We start from the raw sequence: 22,031 nt of genomic DNA, 5'->3' as shown, positions 1-22,031 counted from the left end.
TTGATATTTAACAAGAAACCTCAGTGGAGCACTGGAGGAGATAGGACAACCAAGAAGATTTTGGTAATGGGTTCATTCTTTTCCTGACTGAATTTATAGTAACACGAACTAATCCTTACTATTCTTCAATAAAGTTAAACTTTTCTGTGTTTATTCTTTCTACATGATGATTTCAAACTCATATCCAGTATTGAGTAACCACACAGTTATTCTTTGAGGGAATACTTAGTAAAATTTATTACCTCCACTTTTACAAAAACAAATTTTGTTGCTATGGACTGTGGTCAACATCCATAAAACAAATTATTTGGGATAATCCTTCCTATGTAACTGAAAGGCTTCTCACACTATACTGTCTAAGAAGGGCCACACAACCCTCAAGTTAACTTTACCTGAGAGCAGATATTAGGTTTCACTTGGTAAGAGGTTCTTTTATTTTCTTTGTGATTGACTGTCATTTATAAAATTTCCTCAATGTTTATCAATTTTGGTGATATATTTAGGCCATTGTGTATATGACTGCAGCAAATATGAGTGGGAATGTTAGGACTCTGCATCCAGGTGCTTAAGAAGTAGCTCAGTCATTCAGGTATCATGCTGTTATTGCAAGGAATCAGGTTCAGTTCCTGTACTCACAGTGAGCTCCTCATATCTACCTGTAAGTACAGAGGACCACATACTCTCTATTTTTATCCACAAACACTATAGTACTCACACAGAAATAAGCAAATATAATTACAAATAAATACATTTTTAAAGCTGCTCATACAGTACTGGGAAGTAGGCTAAAGGAAGATTTTCATGTTGTGTATATGAAGTCTTGATTCAAAAACTAATATTTCAACATCACATTCATTATTTTGATTAATGAATACCATATTCACTGTTCCCTGTTAAAGGTTAAGACTTGTTTGTCTCAAAAAAGTGATCAGTCTAATACTTCTCAATAATGACACATTTCCATGTTTTGCCTGAGATTTGGGACCAAAGAAAACCACATAGGTCAGGGGACTCAACGTTGAGAGCTGGTACATCTCTTTGCCCCCAATTTTCAAATTGGGCTCCTTCATCATGGCCTAGTCACATGAGCAGAAGAGAGTACAATAATTCAAAATTAAAACCAAAAGGTTAAATTGCCTTCCACCCCTGGAAACCAGTGGTATAAGTGCCATTACCTAATAGAAGACATGGAACAAGCATTGTAAGGCTGGAGGGAGAGGGAATCCTGTGCTGTGTAATGGGAGAATGGTTCTACTAGCATACTGTAAAACAGTCTGGAGGTCTCTCAAAGAATCATACATACAGGTGTGTGACTGAATCCCATTTCTGGGTTAGCCGCCAAAGGAAATTTCAATTTCATTAATAATAGACAATTCATTTTCTGTGTTCATTTTCTGATTGCGCTGTAGGCACTGATGCATTTTTATATCTGAAGCCTGAGCTGGGATGTCTCAGAAAAACACCAATGAGTTATACTTCTAGCACACATGTTCCCATGGTGAGATGACCTGTGTGAGATGACTATGACAGAAAGTGTGGACAGAAGTTATATGAGTAATATTTCATTTATGTATTGTATACATATAATAATATCCACAATTAATACATACATATAGATTGGTTTCTTGGAGAGGAAACATCCATGAGAACACTACAGGTGAGACAGAAAAAAACATTCATTACTCTGATGAAGTCCCTGTAAATATTTCATTCTTATGATTATTTAATCAACTTTGGGATGATTTATTTACAATGGCAGTGCTTCCTTGATGAGTTTCCTATCATTTATTGGACACTGAACTTTATTTCCCTTTGGATAGATATTGACTTTTTTTTTTTTTGGTTTTTCGAGACAGGGTTTCTCTGTGGCTTTGGAGCCTGTCCTGGAACTAGCTCTGTAGACCAGGCTGGGCTCGAACTCACAGAGATCCACCTGCCTCTGCCTCCCGAGTGCTGGGATTAAAGGTGTGTGCCACCATAGCCTGGCTGACATTGACTTTTTGATGGAAACAGACTCTCCTGGACTTTCTGTTTTCCGTACTCAATTTTTTTTTCTAGTGTCTCATTTGAAGTTTGTCTCTGAATTTAAAGGTGAGGAGTCTCTTGTATTCAGAATCTTGGTATCATACAGTCTTAAACCCATCAACTACTCCGTATATGTTAATTAAATTAGTTTTATAGATACATGAAACATTCAATAATAGATGTTTTCATTTTCCTCTGACTGGGACCCTCTAACATATGGTATATGGTATATTGGCAAAGCCCAGGAAATACCTCTGCATCCCCTCTGTGATTATCATCAACCAGAATCCCTAAATAGCAATCCACTGACCATCTACTATCTAGTATTCCTTCTTCCTTCCATTACATTACAGTGAACGTTCCTTAGTACCCAACCATTAACAGCCAGGCACTTGTCCAACATATCCAAGAAATTACTGTAATGAGTGCCCTTGTTCTTTTGACTCCTGGACATCTCCACTAAAGGACATTCCAATGTTTCACCTGCCACTACTTCACTATTTTGTGCCTCTCTACCAGATCAGGAGTCTCTATAGTTATACTTCTTCTAGCAATACAGGGATCCATGGTGTGGGCTTGGTCTAGCTGCCTTGAGAGGCATGCAGTCATAGATTTCTCAGGCTAGAGTCCATGGCCTCTGTGGCATGATGTACCCTCAGGTCATGAAGCTTTCAGGCTGAGCTGTGTTTGTATGTATGCTCGCTTCATAGTCAAGGAAGTTTAGAAACTTGACAGGACAATTAATCTTGGACACTAATCTTGTGTACTCCGTAGGGCTTGCAAACTTCATTGTATCCTGACAACTCCAAATGTATTGATCCTGGAAATAGTCACTATTTTCTGTTTTTAACTAAGGTATAAAAAGTCTGATTGTTCTCAATAAAATTGTCACAGCCACAGTTGTGCTGTACTTCTTCCAAATGACCTGATTTAATTCCTGATCTTGGTCTGGTAAGTAACAGCAGGTACTTACACTCCCAGAGACTTGCAAGTTCTCCAATGCGACCAGAACGTCCAATAGTAAATTTGCACCTCCTCCTGTACCATGTCCTACTGGATTCACCAAAATCTAGCCATCAACCCATCTATTAACTGTACCTCTTCTTCTGGCCCATTGATCATACAAAGGCCCTAATGCTCTCATACCTACCGGACAGATAAATTCCATTTACTTCTGTGTAGTTAGGAGACCAGAGAAGTGACCTTGAATATCTTACACTCTTTTTCTGTTCCCTTGAAAACTACAAAAGAACTATCCACCATCATATTCTGGGCTGCTTCCCCAATCTCTCTCTCTCTCTCTCTCTCTCTCTCTCTCTCTCTCTCTCTTTCTCTTTTGTGTGTGTGTGTGTGTGTGTGTGTGTGTGTGTGTGTGTATGTAGGAGACATGCTGGTTTTATTCATTTTTATTTTTATTTTCTTTAACAATGATTTTCATTTATTTTACATACTGAACACATTTTCCCCGGCGTTCTCTCATCATATTCCCTCCCCCTTACTCCAGTCTACTCCCGCTGCATCCACTTCTTCTCTGTCTCCATTCAGAAAGAGGAAGGCCTCCCATGAGTTTAAACAAAGCATGGTATATCAAGTTGAGGTAGAATCAAACTCACTTTGTGGGAGCCTAGTCTGTTTGGATGCTCACCTTCCTATACCTGGATGGAAGGACCTTGGACTTCCCACAGGGCAGGGAACCCTGACTGCTCTTTGGACAGGAGAGGGAGAGGGAAAGGAGTGGGGGAGGGGGAGAAGAGTAGGGGGAGGTGGAGAGAAGTGGGGGGAGGGGGAGGGAAATGGGAGGAGAGGAGGAGATGGAAATTTTTAATTAAAAATAAATAAAAAATAAAAATTAAATTAAAAAAAGAGCTGGGAAAGGTAGTACAGCATCAGGAAAGGTTCCCATAAGCCAGGTAAGCACCAGGCCAGGCCCTGATTTCACTACTAGGAGCCTTCCAGACCAAACAAGGTACACAGTTATCAATAGATGCAAAAGACCTAATCAGTCAATGCAGGCTCCCTAACTGTTGGTCTAGAGTCCATGAACTCTCAATAGCTTAGGTCAGCTGTACCTGTGTGTACTCCCATCATAATTTTGACCACCCCAGCATGTAGAATCTCTTATCCCTTTCTTCAGGAGGACTCCCATAGCTAGGCCCAATGCTTAGCTGTGAATCTCTTCATGTGCTTTCATCAGTTATCTAATGTCAATGAAGCATAACATGAAATCAAGTGTGCAAAAGCCCCCAGCAATATTCTTCCTTGTTGTCTTGTGTACCCATTGCTTTCACATGGAACAAAGAGTTTCTTAAGCATTTCATTTTGGTGGTTTATTTTCTTTAACTTTCAGAGATTCTGTTTTTACTACTTTCTCTTTATTTTGGATAGTCTCTCTGTGTGAACAATGAAATATAGTCACATCTATATTCTAGTTTCACTCCACACAGCCAGATCTTCTCCAACATGAGTGTCTATAGACGTCATGTATTTGTATAGCCCAGATAGTGCTACCCAAATGTGCATGTGGGCAGAGCTAACTACTAAAGCACAAGACACCTACCAGTGACCCCAATGTTAGAGAAAAAGGCTTTCCTCTCCAAGAACTACCTGCTTAGAAGGCTCCTCAGAACAAGGAAAGGTCTGAAAACCAACTACACTATCTATGCTACTATTTTCACTGATTGATTCTTTTGTATTATGTACAAAACAGTCATTATGAGCTTATGACTGTGATAACTTCACATGTTCAGAAGATATAATATCACAGCACTCTTTTCCATGCTCCACCTCTTACTTACTTTCCATCTCCTCTTCCTCAGTGCTCTCAGAGATTTGGAGGAAGATAAATGAAAATGGAATATTTACTGCATTGATTATATCTATTAATTTGTGCTCCAGACCCCATTTCCTCACTTTGTGGCTGAGTGTGCAAGCCATGTGACATTAAATATAACATCACTTATTTCCAGGTAGGCTTTATATTATTACTACTATTACTTATAAATCAAGTATTCTTCATTTATTGTTGAATTGGTTGTTTTCATAATCTATGAAAATATACCTAACAGGAAGCAGCTTCAGAGACAAAGGGTCTATTTGACTGAAGGTGTTAGGGGCACAGTCCATCATGACAGGTAGGTATAACACACAGAACTTCTCACACTGCACTTGCATTCTGGAAGCAGAGAATAAATCAGGAGAACTTGGCTCTAAGAGCTCAAGATCCTAACCCAGTGACTCAGTTCCTTAAACTTCCTTACATAACGTTTTAATTTATTTGAAGTTTTAATATTATTTACTTTTTAAAAGCAAAATGTGTTAGAAACTATGGAATTTTAAGCCATTCTTTATATATATGAAAATGAATGTCATGAGTTCAATCCTTAAATATTTTATAATTGGTCCTAAAATGTTTGCCTGTCATTATTTGGATGTAATGGGGCCTGAGGAGGCCTGGGAAGAGATGAGGGAAGGGGAACAGTGATCAGAATATATTCTGTGTTAAAACATCAACTATTTTCGATAAACTTAATAAATCATTTTTTAAAAACTGTGTTTAATGCTCAGGCATGGTTGTGCATGCCTTTAATCTAGGAACTAGGGAGACAAAGGCAAAAGGATGTTTGGAAGTTCTAGATCAGTCTGGCAACATAGTGATTCCAGGCCAAGCAGATTGGACCTGTTGAAAGAAAGGAAGAAATCCATCCCCTGCACTGTGAATGTGAGAAATTCTGAGTATGGCTGTTGTCAGTGTGTGTGTGCCTGCGTGCGTCTGTGTATGTTAGTGTGTGTGCATGTGTGTGTGCGTGTGTGTGTGTGTGTTGTGATGTGAGACTATGTCGGACAAATTGTCTCTGTGTGTGTGTGTGTGTAGGTTTAAGTATGTTGAGGTGTTGGACTGCATCTGTAAGTGTAACTGTGCGTCTTTGATTGTCTGTGTGTATTGGGACATTACTTGTGGATGAATGTACCTATGAGTATGTGACTGTGAAAGGCTGTATGATGGGACTGTGACTAAATCTGTAAGTGTTACTCTTTGTGGGTGTTCAGATATGAGAACATTATCTGTAAGTGTGACTCTTTTGTGTGTGTGTTTGTGTGTTGTGTTGGGATGTGAAAATATATGTGTAAATGCAACTCTGTGTGGTTGTGGTAGCAGTTGTGTAATCTATTGCCTCTCCCACATCCATCTTCTCATCAGAGTATTTTAGGACCATGCTCCTCATATGTGAACATCTGAGGCCCTCATACTATGTTCCAAGAACACCAAATTTAGCCCAATCAATGTCTAACAATCAGTCCTTTGATACTTCCAATAATTGTCTACAGCAGTGCTAATCTCTTTACTGAGTCAAGAAAACTGTTTCAAGGTTTGAGAGCAGAAATTCCCTCAAGAACCTTGGAATGATCTGTGTTTCCCATGTACTGAAAGGAATCAAGATTAAAGTGAAAGGGATTTATTCATACCTTACTCCAGGTCAAAATACTAGGAAAGTAATGAATGAGGGCAGAAGTGACAGAACAAACGTACACCTTTGAAGTCAAGGATAAGCCTCAGACTGTGCAGAGGCCTTAGTAGCAGAAACAAATTTATTGTCACGACTACAAAATATTATTTTAGATATATCGATTGTAGCATGCACCTACTCCCATGTCATTGTCACTGCTATGAGAATCTGAGTCATGGTAATATGCAAAGAATGTGTGGACACCTTGGGTAAGATGGCAGAAGATGCTGAGGGTCAAACTGGTATTCTGACCTTGTGCTTCCTCTGCAATTAGCAGAGTGGAGTGTATGGAGCAAGAAGCAGGTGTGAACCACATACAACAACAATTTGATACAGTAATGAGCTTAAGGAGGCAGGAACAAATACTAGTTATGAGAATAGGGTAGGAAGCAGGAAACATGTTTGAATCAGCCATGAGGAAGCAAGATTGAAAACATGAAGGATATCTGGAACTGGCCTTAGGTCTAAAAAATAAGAATCACATCTTACAATAGTAAAGAGCCTGACAAGATATGCACATTGGTTCAATAGTGCCATGAATGTTATGATAGTAACCAAATATTTCTTATTGGATTTAAGGCCCACTACAAAGATCTTGAAATTATCTCTGATTCTAAGAAGCGGACCAGGAATCCATGACTAAGTAGATCATAGGCTCTACATGATAATTCAGCTCTATTTTTCTGTTAAATGGTCATTGAATTAAACAGTCTCTTAAGTACGTAAATTCATGCCTTTCTATCATCACATTCCTCAGCTAAATCAGAACTCTGATTTGAGGAGGCGGTGATTAATAGAGAGACATAAAACTAGACTACATCTAGGGAAGATAAGGCCATGGAATCCTTAGTCTAAATGTAACATTTCATCCATTCCTTTACTCTCCAAGATTTAGGGATAATTGCAGAAGAGAACTAGAAAGAGCACTAAGAGGCAGAATTGAGGGATGATGTCAGTGAGACAGTGTTTTCCAGTCATTGCAAGGCTACAACACTCATGAACCCACAGGAGCTGTAACTACATACACAAGTCCACATTAGCCAACAACACAGCATGGGATGTCTTACTCATGAATCCACAGCATTTTTTTTAAATTTATTTATTTATAAAAGATTTCTGTCTCTTCCCCACCACCGCCTCCCATTTCCCTCCCCCTCCTCCAATGATGCCCCCCCCCCATCAGCGCAAAGAGCAATCAGGGTTCCCTGCCCTTTGGGAAGTCCAAGGACCACCCACCTCCATCCAGGTCTAGTAAGGTGAGCATCCAAACTGCCTAGGCTCCCACAAAGCCAGTACGTGCAGTAGGATCAAAAACCCATTGCTATTGTTTTTGAGTTCTCAATAGTCCTCCATTATCCGCTATGTTCAGCGAGTCCACTAGAGAAGCTAAATAAGAAGGAGAACACAAAGAAAAACATATAGGCATCCTCCTGAATATTAACCTTCATCAGGCGATGAAAGGAGACAGAGACACACATTGGAGGACCAGACAGTAATCTCAAGGTCCAAATCAGTAGCAGAAGGAGAGAGAGCATGAGCAAGGAACTCAGGACCGCGAGGGGTGCACCCACACACTGAGACAATGGGGATGTTCTCTCGGAAACTCACCAGACCTACAGCATTTTTAATTGCTTACACAGGATCTTGCAAAATGACATTTCAGCATGGAATGTCTCACTCATGAACTCATGCCATATGTAGCTACATGCACAACTTAACACTAGACAACAATCCAGCATTGCAGGAAATGGTTTCTTGAATTCTCATCTTTAGATGAAAAATTATTCCAAATTTTTAGCTTCTCAAAGAGGGAGAATAGGTTTTTTTCAGTGCTTCAGTTGTTAATGGAGTACCTATCCTTGCTTTAATACTAAGACCACATGCATGAACATTGAGGCAGATTTAAATGGAGTCAGTGGATTTAAAAAAAAAGCACAGTAATTTTTCAAGAAAACATGGGTCATGAGAGAGGAGAAAATTGGGAAAAGTAGGGTGAATTTGAATAAAATAAATTACATGCATAAAAGAAGATGAGACGTTTCTTTTAAGGACAGGGAAGATGTGAGTCTGTGTCGCAGAAGTTCTACAGTGAGAAGGAAGGGTCAAACCCTCATGTGTTTCCAGTGACTCTGCGGTTCATGCACTTCCTTATTCCAGACTCAGATAACAAGAATCCAGGGCCACTGACCCACACCATGGAACAAGCAAAGTTAGTCAGTATCTAACTTCCTTCCTTTTAAATGCAGGGCTGACTCCCATGTGCTAATCCAAAATCCTGCTTTAACTTAAATCCCTTCCTGAGCTGGGATTTCACGGCTTTTTCTCACACTAGGCTGTGTTCTCTGAGAAAGGAGCATTCTCTAGGTGTGATCTCTCCAGTGTTTCTCACCATGTCACATATGTGCTAATGCAGAGGTTGTGACAGTATGTGACTGATGGCACCTGATTCTTCTTGTTTCCAGGCATCCTGTCCCAGGTACAGCTAGCTGTGCTATGGGATAATGCTCGTGTACATTGAGAAGGCCTGTCCCTCATATTGGCTTAATAAAATGTGCATTAACAAGTAGCTCAGCAGGGCAACCAGAATAGGGGAATTCTGGGGAGAGGAATGGCAGAGAGTCAGTCACTAGGCAAATGCAGAAGGAGTAAGAAGAGAATGCCTTACCGAGAAAAGGTACCAAGTCACATGAATAAACATAGATAAAATTTATGGGTGAATTTGAATCATAAGAACTAGCTAATAATAAGTCTGATTAATAGAACAAACAATTTAAAATTAATATAAGCTTCTATCTGATTATTAGGGACTTGAGTTAAACAGAAACTTGTGTCAACAAATGGTGCCCAAATGTTTGGCATGAGTTTCCACATAAAGCTTGAGAAGGCTTTAAAAAAGATGAGAACACAGTCAAGTGCAGCTTCTTGGTAACCATCTTTACCCTAGTAGATTATGTTTGCTAGAGGAAAACACAGGTGTGCCTTTTTTAATAGAGATTTCTGACTCAGTGATAGCAGCACAAATATTGCAACATTTTTACAAAGTTCTGCCACCAAACCCTTAAATGATGTTTATGAGCAGTCGGTGTTAGGCTTTTTGGTGGTGGTATGGACCTAGAAACTCCACAGAGCTGTGGCAGTAAACGTGGCCCTGGCGAGTACCTTCTCCAAGAATCTAAACTGTCAAAAACCTGAGAAATGGGATGAAGACAGACACCGAAGCTACATCTTTAATCTTAGCCATATCACTTACTATTTTTAAGACTCATGTGCTAAGAAAAAGATAGAGATATACAGCAAAGACAGATACAGATGAGAAAAAAAACCTACAAATGTTTAAAGTGTGTTTAAAATATGCATATGCTTGAAAGAGGAAAAAATGGATAAAGAATATCCTTTAAAAAATGGAGTCGCCCAGTGTGGTGTCACATGCCTTTAATCCCAGGATTTAGGAAGCAGAGGCATGTGGATCTCTGTGAGTTTGAGGTCAGCCTCATATACATAGTAAGTTTCGGGTCAATTAGTGATGCAGAGAGAAACCCTATTTAAAAAAAAAATCCACACAAATTTGAAAGTACAAGAAAAAAATAGAGTAAAACAATGAGCCTCATAAGATGGAAAATACACAGAAAATCTGGATAATGTATGTTATTGTGTTTTCTCAAAATGTTTGATTGCTAATGAAGAATCAACAACTGTTAAGACGTTTAATTATAAATGCTGATGAATTAACCCAACATATATATTTTGAAAATGTTTTGCCTTCAACATTTAAGTCAAAAGATATGTTACTTTGAAGAAGAGGTTTTCCTTTTGTTTCTACGGGAAATTAGAGGCTGTGGACTCATTCTTGGTTAAGAAAATTAAGGTTTGATTAAGAAATACCCTCTGAAAAATCTCTGATAGGAATATATGGCCCAGGTCCAAAGTTTCAGAGCACTTCTGTTGCAGTTACTTATGAGTTCTGTATAAAGAACTGTTTCAATGTTACTAGTTAATATGATCAAGCCTCTTAGAATACTCCAGTCAGGACTTGACCATAATCCTCAATTTTCTTTGGTTCCCTATAAGAGTTCCTGTTCTCCCAACCAGTGGTAGTAATCTAAAAATCTATTCCTACATTCCCAAAACATAGATTATGAATGTTTGTCTTTGTTTAGCATGTTGGTTACAAGTTGTCGGGAAAATAAGCTAAATGAAGACGATTAGATTCAGGATTTTTGTTTTATAAAGAAAAAAGGGGAAATGCTGTGAGATGATGCTCTTGTTTACTATAAATATTTGTCACCCCATATTGATTTGATAAAACTCTGATTGGCCAGTAGCTACTAAATAGGTGAGGTGACCAGAATAGAAAAATTCTGGGAAAAGAAAAGGCAGAGAGTCAATCACCAGGCAGAAGCAGAAGAAGTAAAATAAGAATGCCTTACTGAGAAAAGGTACCAAGACACATGGCTAAATGTAGACAAGAAATATGGGTTAAATTACGAAATATGGGTTATCATAAGAGCTAGATAGTAATAAGTCTGAGAAACAGGATAAAAAGTTTAAAATTAATATAAGTCTTTGTGTGTTTATTTGGGATTGAATGGTGTGGAACTGGGTAGGACAGAAAAAGAAGTCAGGACATTTTGGGGAATTCCTCATAGTCACTGTCCTCATCTGCACTGTCACTCGTTGTTCCATCACCAGGGGTTACTCCTGTTCTTGGATCCATCAGCCCCTAGAGAAGGAACTAGAATACATGAGGAAAATAAGTAGTCGTACTAACACTAGCTACATCCCATCTGTCAAAAGCATAATGTTCATCTCTGAAGACATATCTAAGAATCACTTCTTCCTTTAACTGACTCTATGTTCATTGAGGATTTACGGTGGGGGAGACACAGTATGGGTGGCTTCAGTTTGAACCCAGATATGAACTTCTTCAATAAAGGAGAAGATATGACCTGTAGGCGGCACTCAGCACAAATGGTGCAAGAAACTTGTCTTAGATATAGTAAGAAAATCAACAATGATTTATCTGCTTCTGTTTCTACATTTAGGGATCTCAGTCCATGGGATTTGGAAACCACCTCTCTTTATATTGTTTAATAATGTGCTCTCAACAATCAGGAGTGTGTTACTCTTCTTTTCTCTCAAGACAGGGTTCACAGTATTACTTCTTAACACAACTTAATTGAAACTCAGCAGTCCTCACCCTGTCATTAGTGGTCACATTTAAAAAAAAAAGGAATTATGCCACTCTTCAATATACATGCACACAAACCATACCTATCTCAAGTAAGTAGACAACAATGCTGCTTACAAACACCCTATAATGCACAGATCAGTGCTCACAATAAGAATTTTCCAAACTCAGTTGACCATGTTGATTAGGTGAACAAACACATCTATATGGTTGTTCTATCCAGAGTAGGATCTTTCATAGCCATGCTTTCCTTTTCAAGTAAGTTTCTTAAAAAAAAAAACCCTCACAAAAATTTAGCAGAAATGACTGAGGAAACACTCCTGAACACTCACGATAGAGTTTTCCATGGAGATAAACAATAATCTATTGCATAACTGGCTTTCATTCTAACAATAGCTGTTATCAAGGACACAGTGATTGGAATGCTATGTTCTCTGTGTGCTGTACCCCTTTCTTTCAGTCACAGAGTAAGGATAACAGTCCCAAGGATGGTTCTCATAGAAGAAATCAACAAACTTGAATGTGAGAATGCACTGGCTTTAGATGTCACAGTCAGCTCTCAAAACAAATGAATAGTACATAAAAATTTTCAATACAATTGATGTTACAAAAGTTTTAGCTTACTGGTAATTAAAAGGTTTTTTTTTTGTTTTTTTTTTCTTTTTTTAATTTTTTTTATTGAGAAAAGGAGAAAAAAAAACAAATTCCCTCCTCCTCCCAGCCTTCTCCCCCTCCTCCCACCCGTCTCCCCCTCCCCCCACTCCTCTCCCCCTCCCTCTCCAGCCCAAAGAGCAGTCAGGGTTCCCTGCCCTGTGGTAAGTCCTAGGTCCTCCCCCCTCCGTCCATTTCTAGGAAGGTGAACATCCAAACTGGCTAGGCTCCCACAAAGCCAGCACATTACGTAGGTTCAAAACCCCGTGCCATTGTCCTTGGGTTCTCATCAGCCCTCATTGTTCGCCATGCTCAGAGAGTCCAGTTTTATCCCATGATTTTTCAGTCACAGTCCAGCTGGCCTTGGTGAGCTCCCAATAGATCAGCTCCACTGTCTCAGTGGGTGGGTGCTCCCCTCGTGGTCCTGACTTCTTTGCTCATGTTTTCCCTCTTTCTGCTCCTCATTGGGACCTTGGGAGCTCAGTTCAGTGCTGCAGTGTGGGTCTCTGTCTCCATCCATCACCAGATGAAGGTTCTATGATGATATGCAAGATTTTCGTCAATATTGCTATAGGATAGGGTCATTTCATGTTCCCTATCCTCAGCTGCCCAAGGAACTAACTGGCGACCTCGGCTTGGGCATCTGGGAGCCACTCTAGGTTCAAGTCTCTTGCCAACCCTAAGGTGGCTCCCTTAACTAAGAATTGTGCTTCCGTGCTCCCCTATCCAACCTTCCTTTATCCCAATCCTCCTTTTTCCCCAAGTTCCCCCCATTCTCCCCTTCTCCCTTTTCTCTCCCCATCTCCCCTTACCCCCATTCCACCCCACCCCCAAGATCTCAATTTTCTCCCAGGCAATTTTGTCTACTTCCCATAGCCAAGAGGACAACTATATGCTTTTCCTTTGGTTCACCTTCTTACTTAGCTTCTTTGGGATCACCAATTGTAGACTCCGTGACCCTAGTTTATGGCTAGAAACCATTTATGAGTGAGTACATCCCATATTCATCTTTTTGAGTCTGGGTTACCTCACTCAGGATAGTGTTTTCTATTTCCATCCATTTGCATGCAAAATTCGAGAAGTCACTGTTTTTTACCGCAGCATACTACTCTAGTGTGTCACCAAGACAAAAAGGCAACCACTGACGGGTAGAAGATCTTCACCAACCCTGCAACAGACAAAGGTCTGATCTCCAAAATATATAGAGAACTAAGGAAACTAGACTTTAAAATGCTAATTAACCCAATTAAAAAATGGGGCACTGAACTGAACAGAGAATTCTCAGCAGAGGAATTTCAAATGGCCAAAAGACACTTAAGGTCATGCTCAACCTCCTTAGCAATCAGGGAAATGCAAATCAAAACAACTTTGAGATATCATCTTACACCTCTCAGAATGGCTAAAATAAAAAACTCCAATGATAGCCTTTGCTGGAGAGGCTGTGGAGGAAGGGGTACCCTCATCCATTGCTGGTGGGAATGCAATCTTGTGCAACCACTTTGGAAATCGGTGTTTTGGTTTCTCAGGAAATTCGGGATCAACTTACCCCTGGACCCAGCAATACCACTCCTGGGAATATACCCAAGAGATGCCCTATCATATGACAAGAGCATTTGTTCAACTATGTTCATAGCAGTATTATTTGTAATAGCCAGAACCTGGAAACAACCTAGATGCCCTTCAATGGAAGAATGGATGAAGAAAGTGTGGAATATCTACACATTAGAGTACTATGCTGCGGTAAAAAACAATGACTTCTCAAATTTTGCATGCAAATGGATGGAAATAGAAAACACTATACTGAGTGAGGTAACCCAGACCCAAAAAGGTGATTAAAAGTTTTATGCCAACTTGACATAAGTTAAAGACATCTGAGAAGTGGGAACCACATCTAAAGAAAAGTTTAGGCTGCAGGCAGGAACGTAGGGAATTTTATAATTAGTGACTGATGTGATAACCAAGCTCACAGTGATTGGAGCCACCCTTGGGCTGGTGTCCTGGTTTCTTTAAGAAAGTAGGCTGAACAAGACAGTAAGCAGAATTTCTTCTGAATTATTCCTGCATCCTGGATCCTGCCCTACTTGAGTTCCTGTCCTGACTTGCTTTGGTAAAAAGCAGTGATGTATTAGTGTAAACTAAACTTTGCATTGGTTATGGTGTTTCATCACAACAATGGAAACTCTAACTAAGACCTTAGTCAAAATCCTGTCCCCTGTGGTTTGCTTTCAAGAAAGGGAGAAATGTGCTCTTGGATCAACAATATTCACTGTCCATACACATGAACTCAAAATGTGGAGAAAGCCTGAACTATGATTTATGAAGTAATGGGTGCGGATAGCTGACTAAGCATTAACAAGAAAGTTAGGATTTTCAGATCCTGTATGTGGAAGTCAATCTGGTCAATACCATCCTAATTCCCTAGGATGAGGCAGGGAATACTGAGCTGTGTCTCCCATTTGTCGCAAAGGAACTTAGAGCCTTGAAATAATAGCAGTTCAGGGCAAACGTGAAATATGGGGATAAACCCCTAAGGTTTAATCACACTATGATAGGAATTATAAGAGTTTGCAAATGTAAAAATAGTTCATCCCCCTCCTTTAGTTATACCAGAGCATACAGTGTTTAACATAATTATCTAACTGCACCAGTGACCTCTTGTACTCTTCCCTATACTTCAGTTATATAGCTGTTTATCATCTTCTATATCTCACCTCACTGTCCACTCATTAAGTATCTTTCTACCAAATCTATTTATACATTAATCATCCATTCATATACTAATTATGCCTAGACATATATGCTCTATCTATCTATAACATTCCTATATAGTTATCATTATTTTAATTGATCATCCCATGTCTATCATAAATCCATCATCTGTATATGTATCATAATATCATGCATTTGTCCACACTAACTGATATGTTAAGATGTGATCACTACAAAAATTATAACATATATACTGATGTGTTTGTATGTCTCCGACACAAAGAAACATCAAATTTTTTTTTGTCAGAGCTAATGCTGAAACCATATCCATCACCTTTATTACTTCCTCCTACATATGCTTTCTTCCTTCTATGAAAATGTAAACTAAAGCCCTTGTAACATTTCCCGCATACTCTATGGGATACCTAGTAATGAGAACGTGCAGCACAGTGGCACTCCAGGATTTCCCTTCTGCAAACTGACTCTTTAAACTAATCAATACCTGCTACTGTTTTCTTTGCATCAATTCTGCTGTATATAATACCACTGTCCTCTTATTTTCTGTTAATGTTAACTACACATGTAAGTGATGTCTTAAGTCAATCCTCCCCTAGACCCTGTTGATTCTGATAAATATACAACCTCTGTGGTGTTGAAATCCTTAGTATGTATTTCATTCTGAAAAGTTAAGTGATGTCAATGAGTTACATATTTTATGCATACAATCATGCATATCAACTGCTATTTAATGTTATTTCTCTGGGCTATAGCTAAGTCACTTCTATGTATTGTATATTATTAATATATCTGTCATTAAGAAGGGATTAATGGCACCTGAGACACTATCTGAATTCATTGCTTTGAAAACAGGTTAAAAATCCAATTGAAGATAAAATGATAATTACATACTGTTAATATTAGGTAGAATGACAACTCAGGCCACATTTATTCCTAGCATAACCACTATAACTTATTGCAGATTTGTTTAAATTTTGCTGATGACTTGTTACATTAAACATGCCTTCTTTATTTGCAGGAAGCACAGAAGAAGTTTTTGTAGCAATGTGTGACAGTCCCTGTGTCTGTGATATAAATCAGGAGACTGATTTTCCAAAAAGAAGAGGTTGGAGTGCTGCCATGCTCTGTCTGTTCTGTCTGTTCAATACTCACATACTGAAAAGTCAGCCCCTGAGACATTGTAAAGTAGGGTGGACTGTGATCAGTGTCCTTGTATAAGTCCCCATAGATATGTTATGCCTCATATCACATGACAATACAGGACCTTCATGATGAATTGCAAACTGCAGTGACTACTGGAATTTTAATAATTTCTGCCCTAGATTTCCTTGCCCCATAATATAGGAAATTAATGTTGTTTATAAATCATACCTATTATAATATTTCTTTGTCTAATCTCAATCAGATTAGGATAATTACCCAAATTTGTCTCTTTCCCAAAACTGATGTGAACACTTTCACTATGCCTAAAAGGACATGGATTCACAGGAAGTGATTTGGATTTGTTGATAAAGTTTAAAGAGTTCTGTGGAAATGATGGAATTATTTTATGCAGAAATTCTTATACAAAGTTGGAAATTATAAGCACCCTTGATTTCCAACCTCTCTTTTCTGCTCTCATAGAATCAGGTCAAGTAAGATTGTCTAGGATGATCATCCTAACTCATTGAGAGATAGTGAAATCCCTTATTTCATTCTTAAGTGCCTGTAGAGAAAAAAACACATAAATGATTTCTCAATGCCTGGATACTTTAGGTAAGTTGCCAATCCCATTTGAGAATATATAGATATATTAATACACCAACGCCAGTAGGAAGAGTCAGTTAATATCTTAAATTAACCCATTTCTACTAATCTGTGTATCATCATGAGGCTGTGGCCTACCGATAAGGTTACTGGCAACCTTCTTCTTTAAGAGCTACATGGAGTCTTTTGACTCTGTTCTTTCTCTGTATATTTCTTCTAGCCTGGCTATATTCTACCCTGCCATAGGTCAAGCAGTTTTATTAATTAACCAAATAAAATGAACACATATACAGAAGGACATTCCTCATCAGGAAGGGGCTCTTGACCACTAATATTGAACATCAGACAATGAAATTGCTCATTTGTTGTCTATTGTGCACAACACCAAAACCAAAAGCAAAGTGGCAAGGAAATGATTTCTTCTTAAAACTTACAGTCCATCATGTGGAAAAATCAGGACATGGACACAAGAAAAGACCTGAAGTGAGGAGACATGAAGAAACATAGCTTACCAGCTTGTTCTCTGTGTTTATGTAACCTGTTTTATTTTGAGCTCATGAACCTGCTTACGGGTGGCAATTTCTACAACTTCCTGAACTTTCTCACTTAAGTGAATAATGAAGAAAATTAATTTTCATTCTTGCCAGTAGACCAATTTGATAAAGTTTTTTTTTCTCCAACTGAAGTTTCTTATTACTATGTGACCATATTTTGCACTATGTAAATAAAATTCTAACCAAAACATAAATATATAAGCTGTGACTATAATTATACCATTACCATTATATTAGTGTCCATGTGAATGTAAATATAATTAAATAAATGCAAAATAAGCTAGTGGGTAGATTTATGTCATCTTGTCACACAGAGTACAGTTATCAGAACGGAGGGAGTCTCTATTGAGAAAGTGTATCCACATGGTAGAGTTAGAGCTCCAGTCAAGTGTCTAGGGAATTTTCTTAAGTGTTGATTTTAGGATAGAGCTGAGACCATTGTGGTGGGAGCAGCTCTTAGCTGGTGTTCTGGATCCTATAAAAAAAAGCAGGATTAGCAAAGAGATAAAATAGAGTAAGCCTGTAAACAAAAGTCATGAGCGATCTCAAATCACCTCCTGCCTCAAGGTTGCAACTGACTGATTTCCTGCCCTGACAACTTTGATGATGAACCATCACATGAATGTTTTGGTCAAATGAATGCTTTCCTCTCTAACTATCTTTGGTCTTGATGTTTCATCACCAAAAAAAAATCCTCTAAAATTGTCTAAGAAAAACAATAAAATATTTTAAGAATATGGATTCACCTCAAATATAGAAGATAATTATCAAGTATTTGTGTCTTTGAAACCCTCTGTTTATACCACAAATTTGGAAAATGTAAAAGAAATGGACAATTTTTTACATACATACCATATACCAAAATTATATCAAGTCCATGTAAGCAATTTAAATACACCTATAAGCTACGAGGAAATAGAAGCTGTTATAAAATGCCTCTCAACCAAAAAACCCTGGGACCAGATGGTTTTAGTACAGAATTCTACAGCTTTCAAAAAGAGCTAATATCTATACTCCTCAAAATGTTCCACATAATAGAAACAGAAGGGTCATTGTCAAACTCGTTTTATGAGGCTACAGTTACCCTGATACCAAACCCGAATAAAGACTCAACCAAGAAAGGTAATTACAGATCAGTCTTACTTATGACCATCAATGTACAAATTTCCAATAAAATACTGCCAATCTGAATCCAAGAATACATAAAAGAATCATCCATAATGATCAAGTAGGCTTCATCCCAGAGTGCAGGACTGGTTCAACATAAAAAAAAAATCTATCAATATAATCCATCATATAAATAAAGTGAAAAATGTATGATCATTTCTTTAGATGATTAAAAAGCATTTGACAAAATCCAAAATCCCTTCATTATAAAGGTCTTGGAGATATTAGGGATGCAAGGATCATATCCAAATATAATAAAACCAATATGCAGCAAGTCAACAGCTAATATCAAATTAAAAGGAGAGAAACTTAAAGCAATTCCATTAAAATCAGGAACAAGACAAGGCTGTCCACTCTCTCCATATCTCTTCAACATACTTCTTGAAGTTTTAGTAAATTAATAAAACAACTAAAGTAGATCAAGGGAATTCAAATTGGAAAGGAAGAAGTCAAACTTTTGTTACTTGAAGATGATATGGTAGTGTACATAAGTGACTCCAAAAACTCTACCAGAGCACTCCTACAACTGATAAATATTTTCAGTGATGTGGCAGGATACAAGCTCAACTCAAAATAAATAAATAAATAAATGAAATCAGTAGACTTCCTGTACACAAATGATAAAGAATCTGAGAGGGAAATCAGAGAAACATCACATTTCACAATAGCCACAAATAACATAAAGAATCTTGGGGTAAAAATAACCAAGGTAGTGAAAGACCTATTTGACAAGAACTTTAAATCTTTGAAGAAAGAAATTGAAGAAGATAGGAGACAATGGAAAGATGTCCCATGCTCTTGTATAGGAAGGATCAACACAGTAAAAATGGCAATCTTACCAAAAGCAATTTTACCAATGCAATCCTCATCAAAATACCAACACAATTCTCCATAGAACTTGAAAAAACAATAATCAACTTAAACAAAAACTCAGGATAGCCAAAACAATTCTATACAATAAAGGAACTTCTGAAGGCATTGCCATCCCTGCCATCAAGCTCTATTACAGAGCTACAGTATTGAAAACAGCTTGGTATTGGCATAAAAACAGAGACATTAACAAATGGAATCAAATTGAAGACCTGGATATTAATCCACACAGCTATGAACACCTGATTTTTGACAAAGAAACTAACACTATACAATGGAATAAAGAAATCATCTTTAACAAATGGTGATGGCATTGCTGTAGGAAATCTTACAGCTTGTGGTTACCCGCCAACTGGGTTGTGGCCTCTTAGACCATATATGTTGATGCAGAGCCTGCACCAGCCCCTTCCTCTTTTTTGCTGGCTGCACTTTCAGATTGCTGGATTGTTGGATTCGATCTCTGTTCTCCATTCAAATAATTCTAATTTGTGAGTTTACCCCTATATAAATAACCATCTAATCTCTATTCTGAACTAGTGTGGGATGTCTTATAAAGCATTCGTGACACACTTGGCTCCCATGTGAATTTAAACTTCACACCTATTGGGTGGACGGCCTAACAGCCTAGCTCTTCGATGGTCCAGACAGGCTTGCTTTTGCCTAAGTGGTTTTTTGTAGAATCCCTGCCACAGTGGAGTTTACTGTTTGTGGCAACTTTGAAATTTCTGAAGCCCATGCACACATGACTACTGCATTCCCCAGGTTGATTCCATGCCATGTGTTGACTTGTGCAGCTTCCAGTTTTTGCTCCCTGCCCCTGGGTTCTGGGTTTCTTGCTCTGTGTATGTAATTGATTTAATCGCCTTTAATTTGTCAAGCAACACATATTTCTCAGTATTTAACGAGTGCCAAGGTGAAAACTAAAGAAGCCCAAGACCATTTCTGTTGTCACCAGTTGCATTGCTTCTAGTCGCAACTCTGCAACCACGAAATCTGCTGGACAATAACGGATAATACATAAATCATTATGGCAGACTTCATTAACAATGCAACTTTTAGTAACTTTTTTGCTAATACTATGGATTGTATTATGCAAGGCTTATATGACTATGGTGATACTTCAGTTTATTGGGTATCAGGTTTAAGTTTTCTTCTTCATGTTCTATCATTAAGAAATAATATGGCACTTTTGGGAATGATACAGTCTTTACAGACAAATAAGTAACAGTTAATTGACAAAATTAATATCATCAAAAATCAAAGGTTACCTGAAAAAGTTAATACTATTACAGACAAAATTAAATCTATATCTAAGTGTACTAAGAAGTTATCTGAAAGAATTCATACTGTTGAATTTGACAATCAAAAGTTATCAAAAGTCATGATAAGTTAACAGAAAAACTGTCTTTCCAGGATGGCAATCTGCATGCAGTTCAAGTAAAGTCCAAGAATGAAATGTTATTTTTAAAGGAGAAACTTCAGACCCTGGAATCACATATGCAGAATGAGGACCGGAGACTTAGGTGCCTCAATGAAATCATGAAAAATATGTACAGGCCAGGAGATTCCATCTTTACAAAAGAAAATAATAAAAATATTTGAAATAATTAAGGTAATTATTGGAGCTGATGAACAGGGAGAGAAGGCACAAGGGCAGGATTCAACACCACCAATGACTGTCAGAGATGGCTTACCTAGGGTTTTAGTTTTCTACCCTGTAATCTACAAATCTACAAAGCATCAGATTCTAAAGGCTCAAAAGGATCCAAAGAAGGTAGATGGATACTTATAGGAAGGAGTGATCTAAAAGAAATTAAGCAAGCTGTTGAAACTTATGGCTTACATTCCACATTTGTTAAGGAGATGATAGAGTTGGGCATCTACCATCATGGCAACCCCACATGATTTTTTTTTCATTTAGTTCCAGCAGTCCTGGATGATGGACATCAATTGATGTTTGAAATTTATTTCAAAGAGGATGTCAAATTATGGAACAACAGGGAAAAGCAAAAGGCATTAAGACTTCCCAAAATCAAATTCTTGGTGAAGGCCCTTATGTTGTCCCACAGGTTCAAGCACTTCAAAATGAAGAAATCTTGTCCCTATACCACAAAGCAGCCTTAAATATTTGGGAATGGAATCAAGAACTATGAACAAGAATTGAATCATGTATCAGGGTTAGACAGAGAGAGAGAGACAGAACCATTTACTGACTTTTTACGAATATTAAGTAAGGCTGTAACAGACCCAGATGCTAAATGAGTACTCCTTGAATTTCTAGCTTTTGAAAATGCAGACTTAGAATCCAAAAAGATACTTCTGCCTTTTAAGGTTAGTTCAGCACCTACAGATAAATGGGTTCTGCATACAGTGAATGTTGCAACATTTGACTTAATGCTGAATTCTGGTTAGGAGAAGCATTTTCCAAAGGAATGAGTAGATATCAAACTTTCTCTTCCTGGTAACTCTTTATTGAGTAGTCCCAATATAATAATCAGAAACTATCAAGGGTCCTGCACTTGTCTCACTAAGCCAGCACAACAATACAATGGATGGTCATGCACATTTTACTCTGTGCACATCTCCACTAAGGAATCT

This window comes from Microtus oregoni, unplaced genomic scaffold (genome assembly GCF_018167655.1).
Source record: "Microtus oregoni isolate MIOR12 unplaced genomic scaffold, Mior012 000056F_ref0000123, whole genome shotgun sequence".
In the NCBI taxonomy this organism is placed as follows: Eukaryota; Metazoa; Chordata; class Mammalia; order Rodentia; family Cricetidae; genus Microtus; species Microtus oregoni.
The sequence above is the reverse complement of the archived record's forward strand: the minus strand, read 5'-3'. Positions refer to the sequence as shown.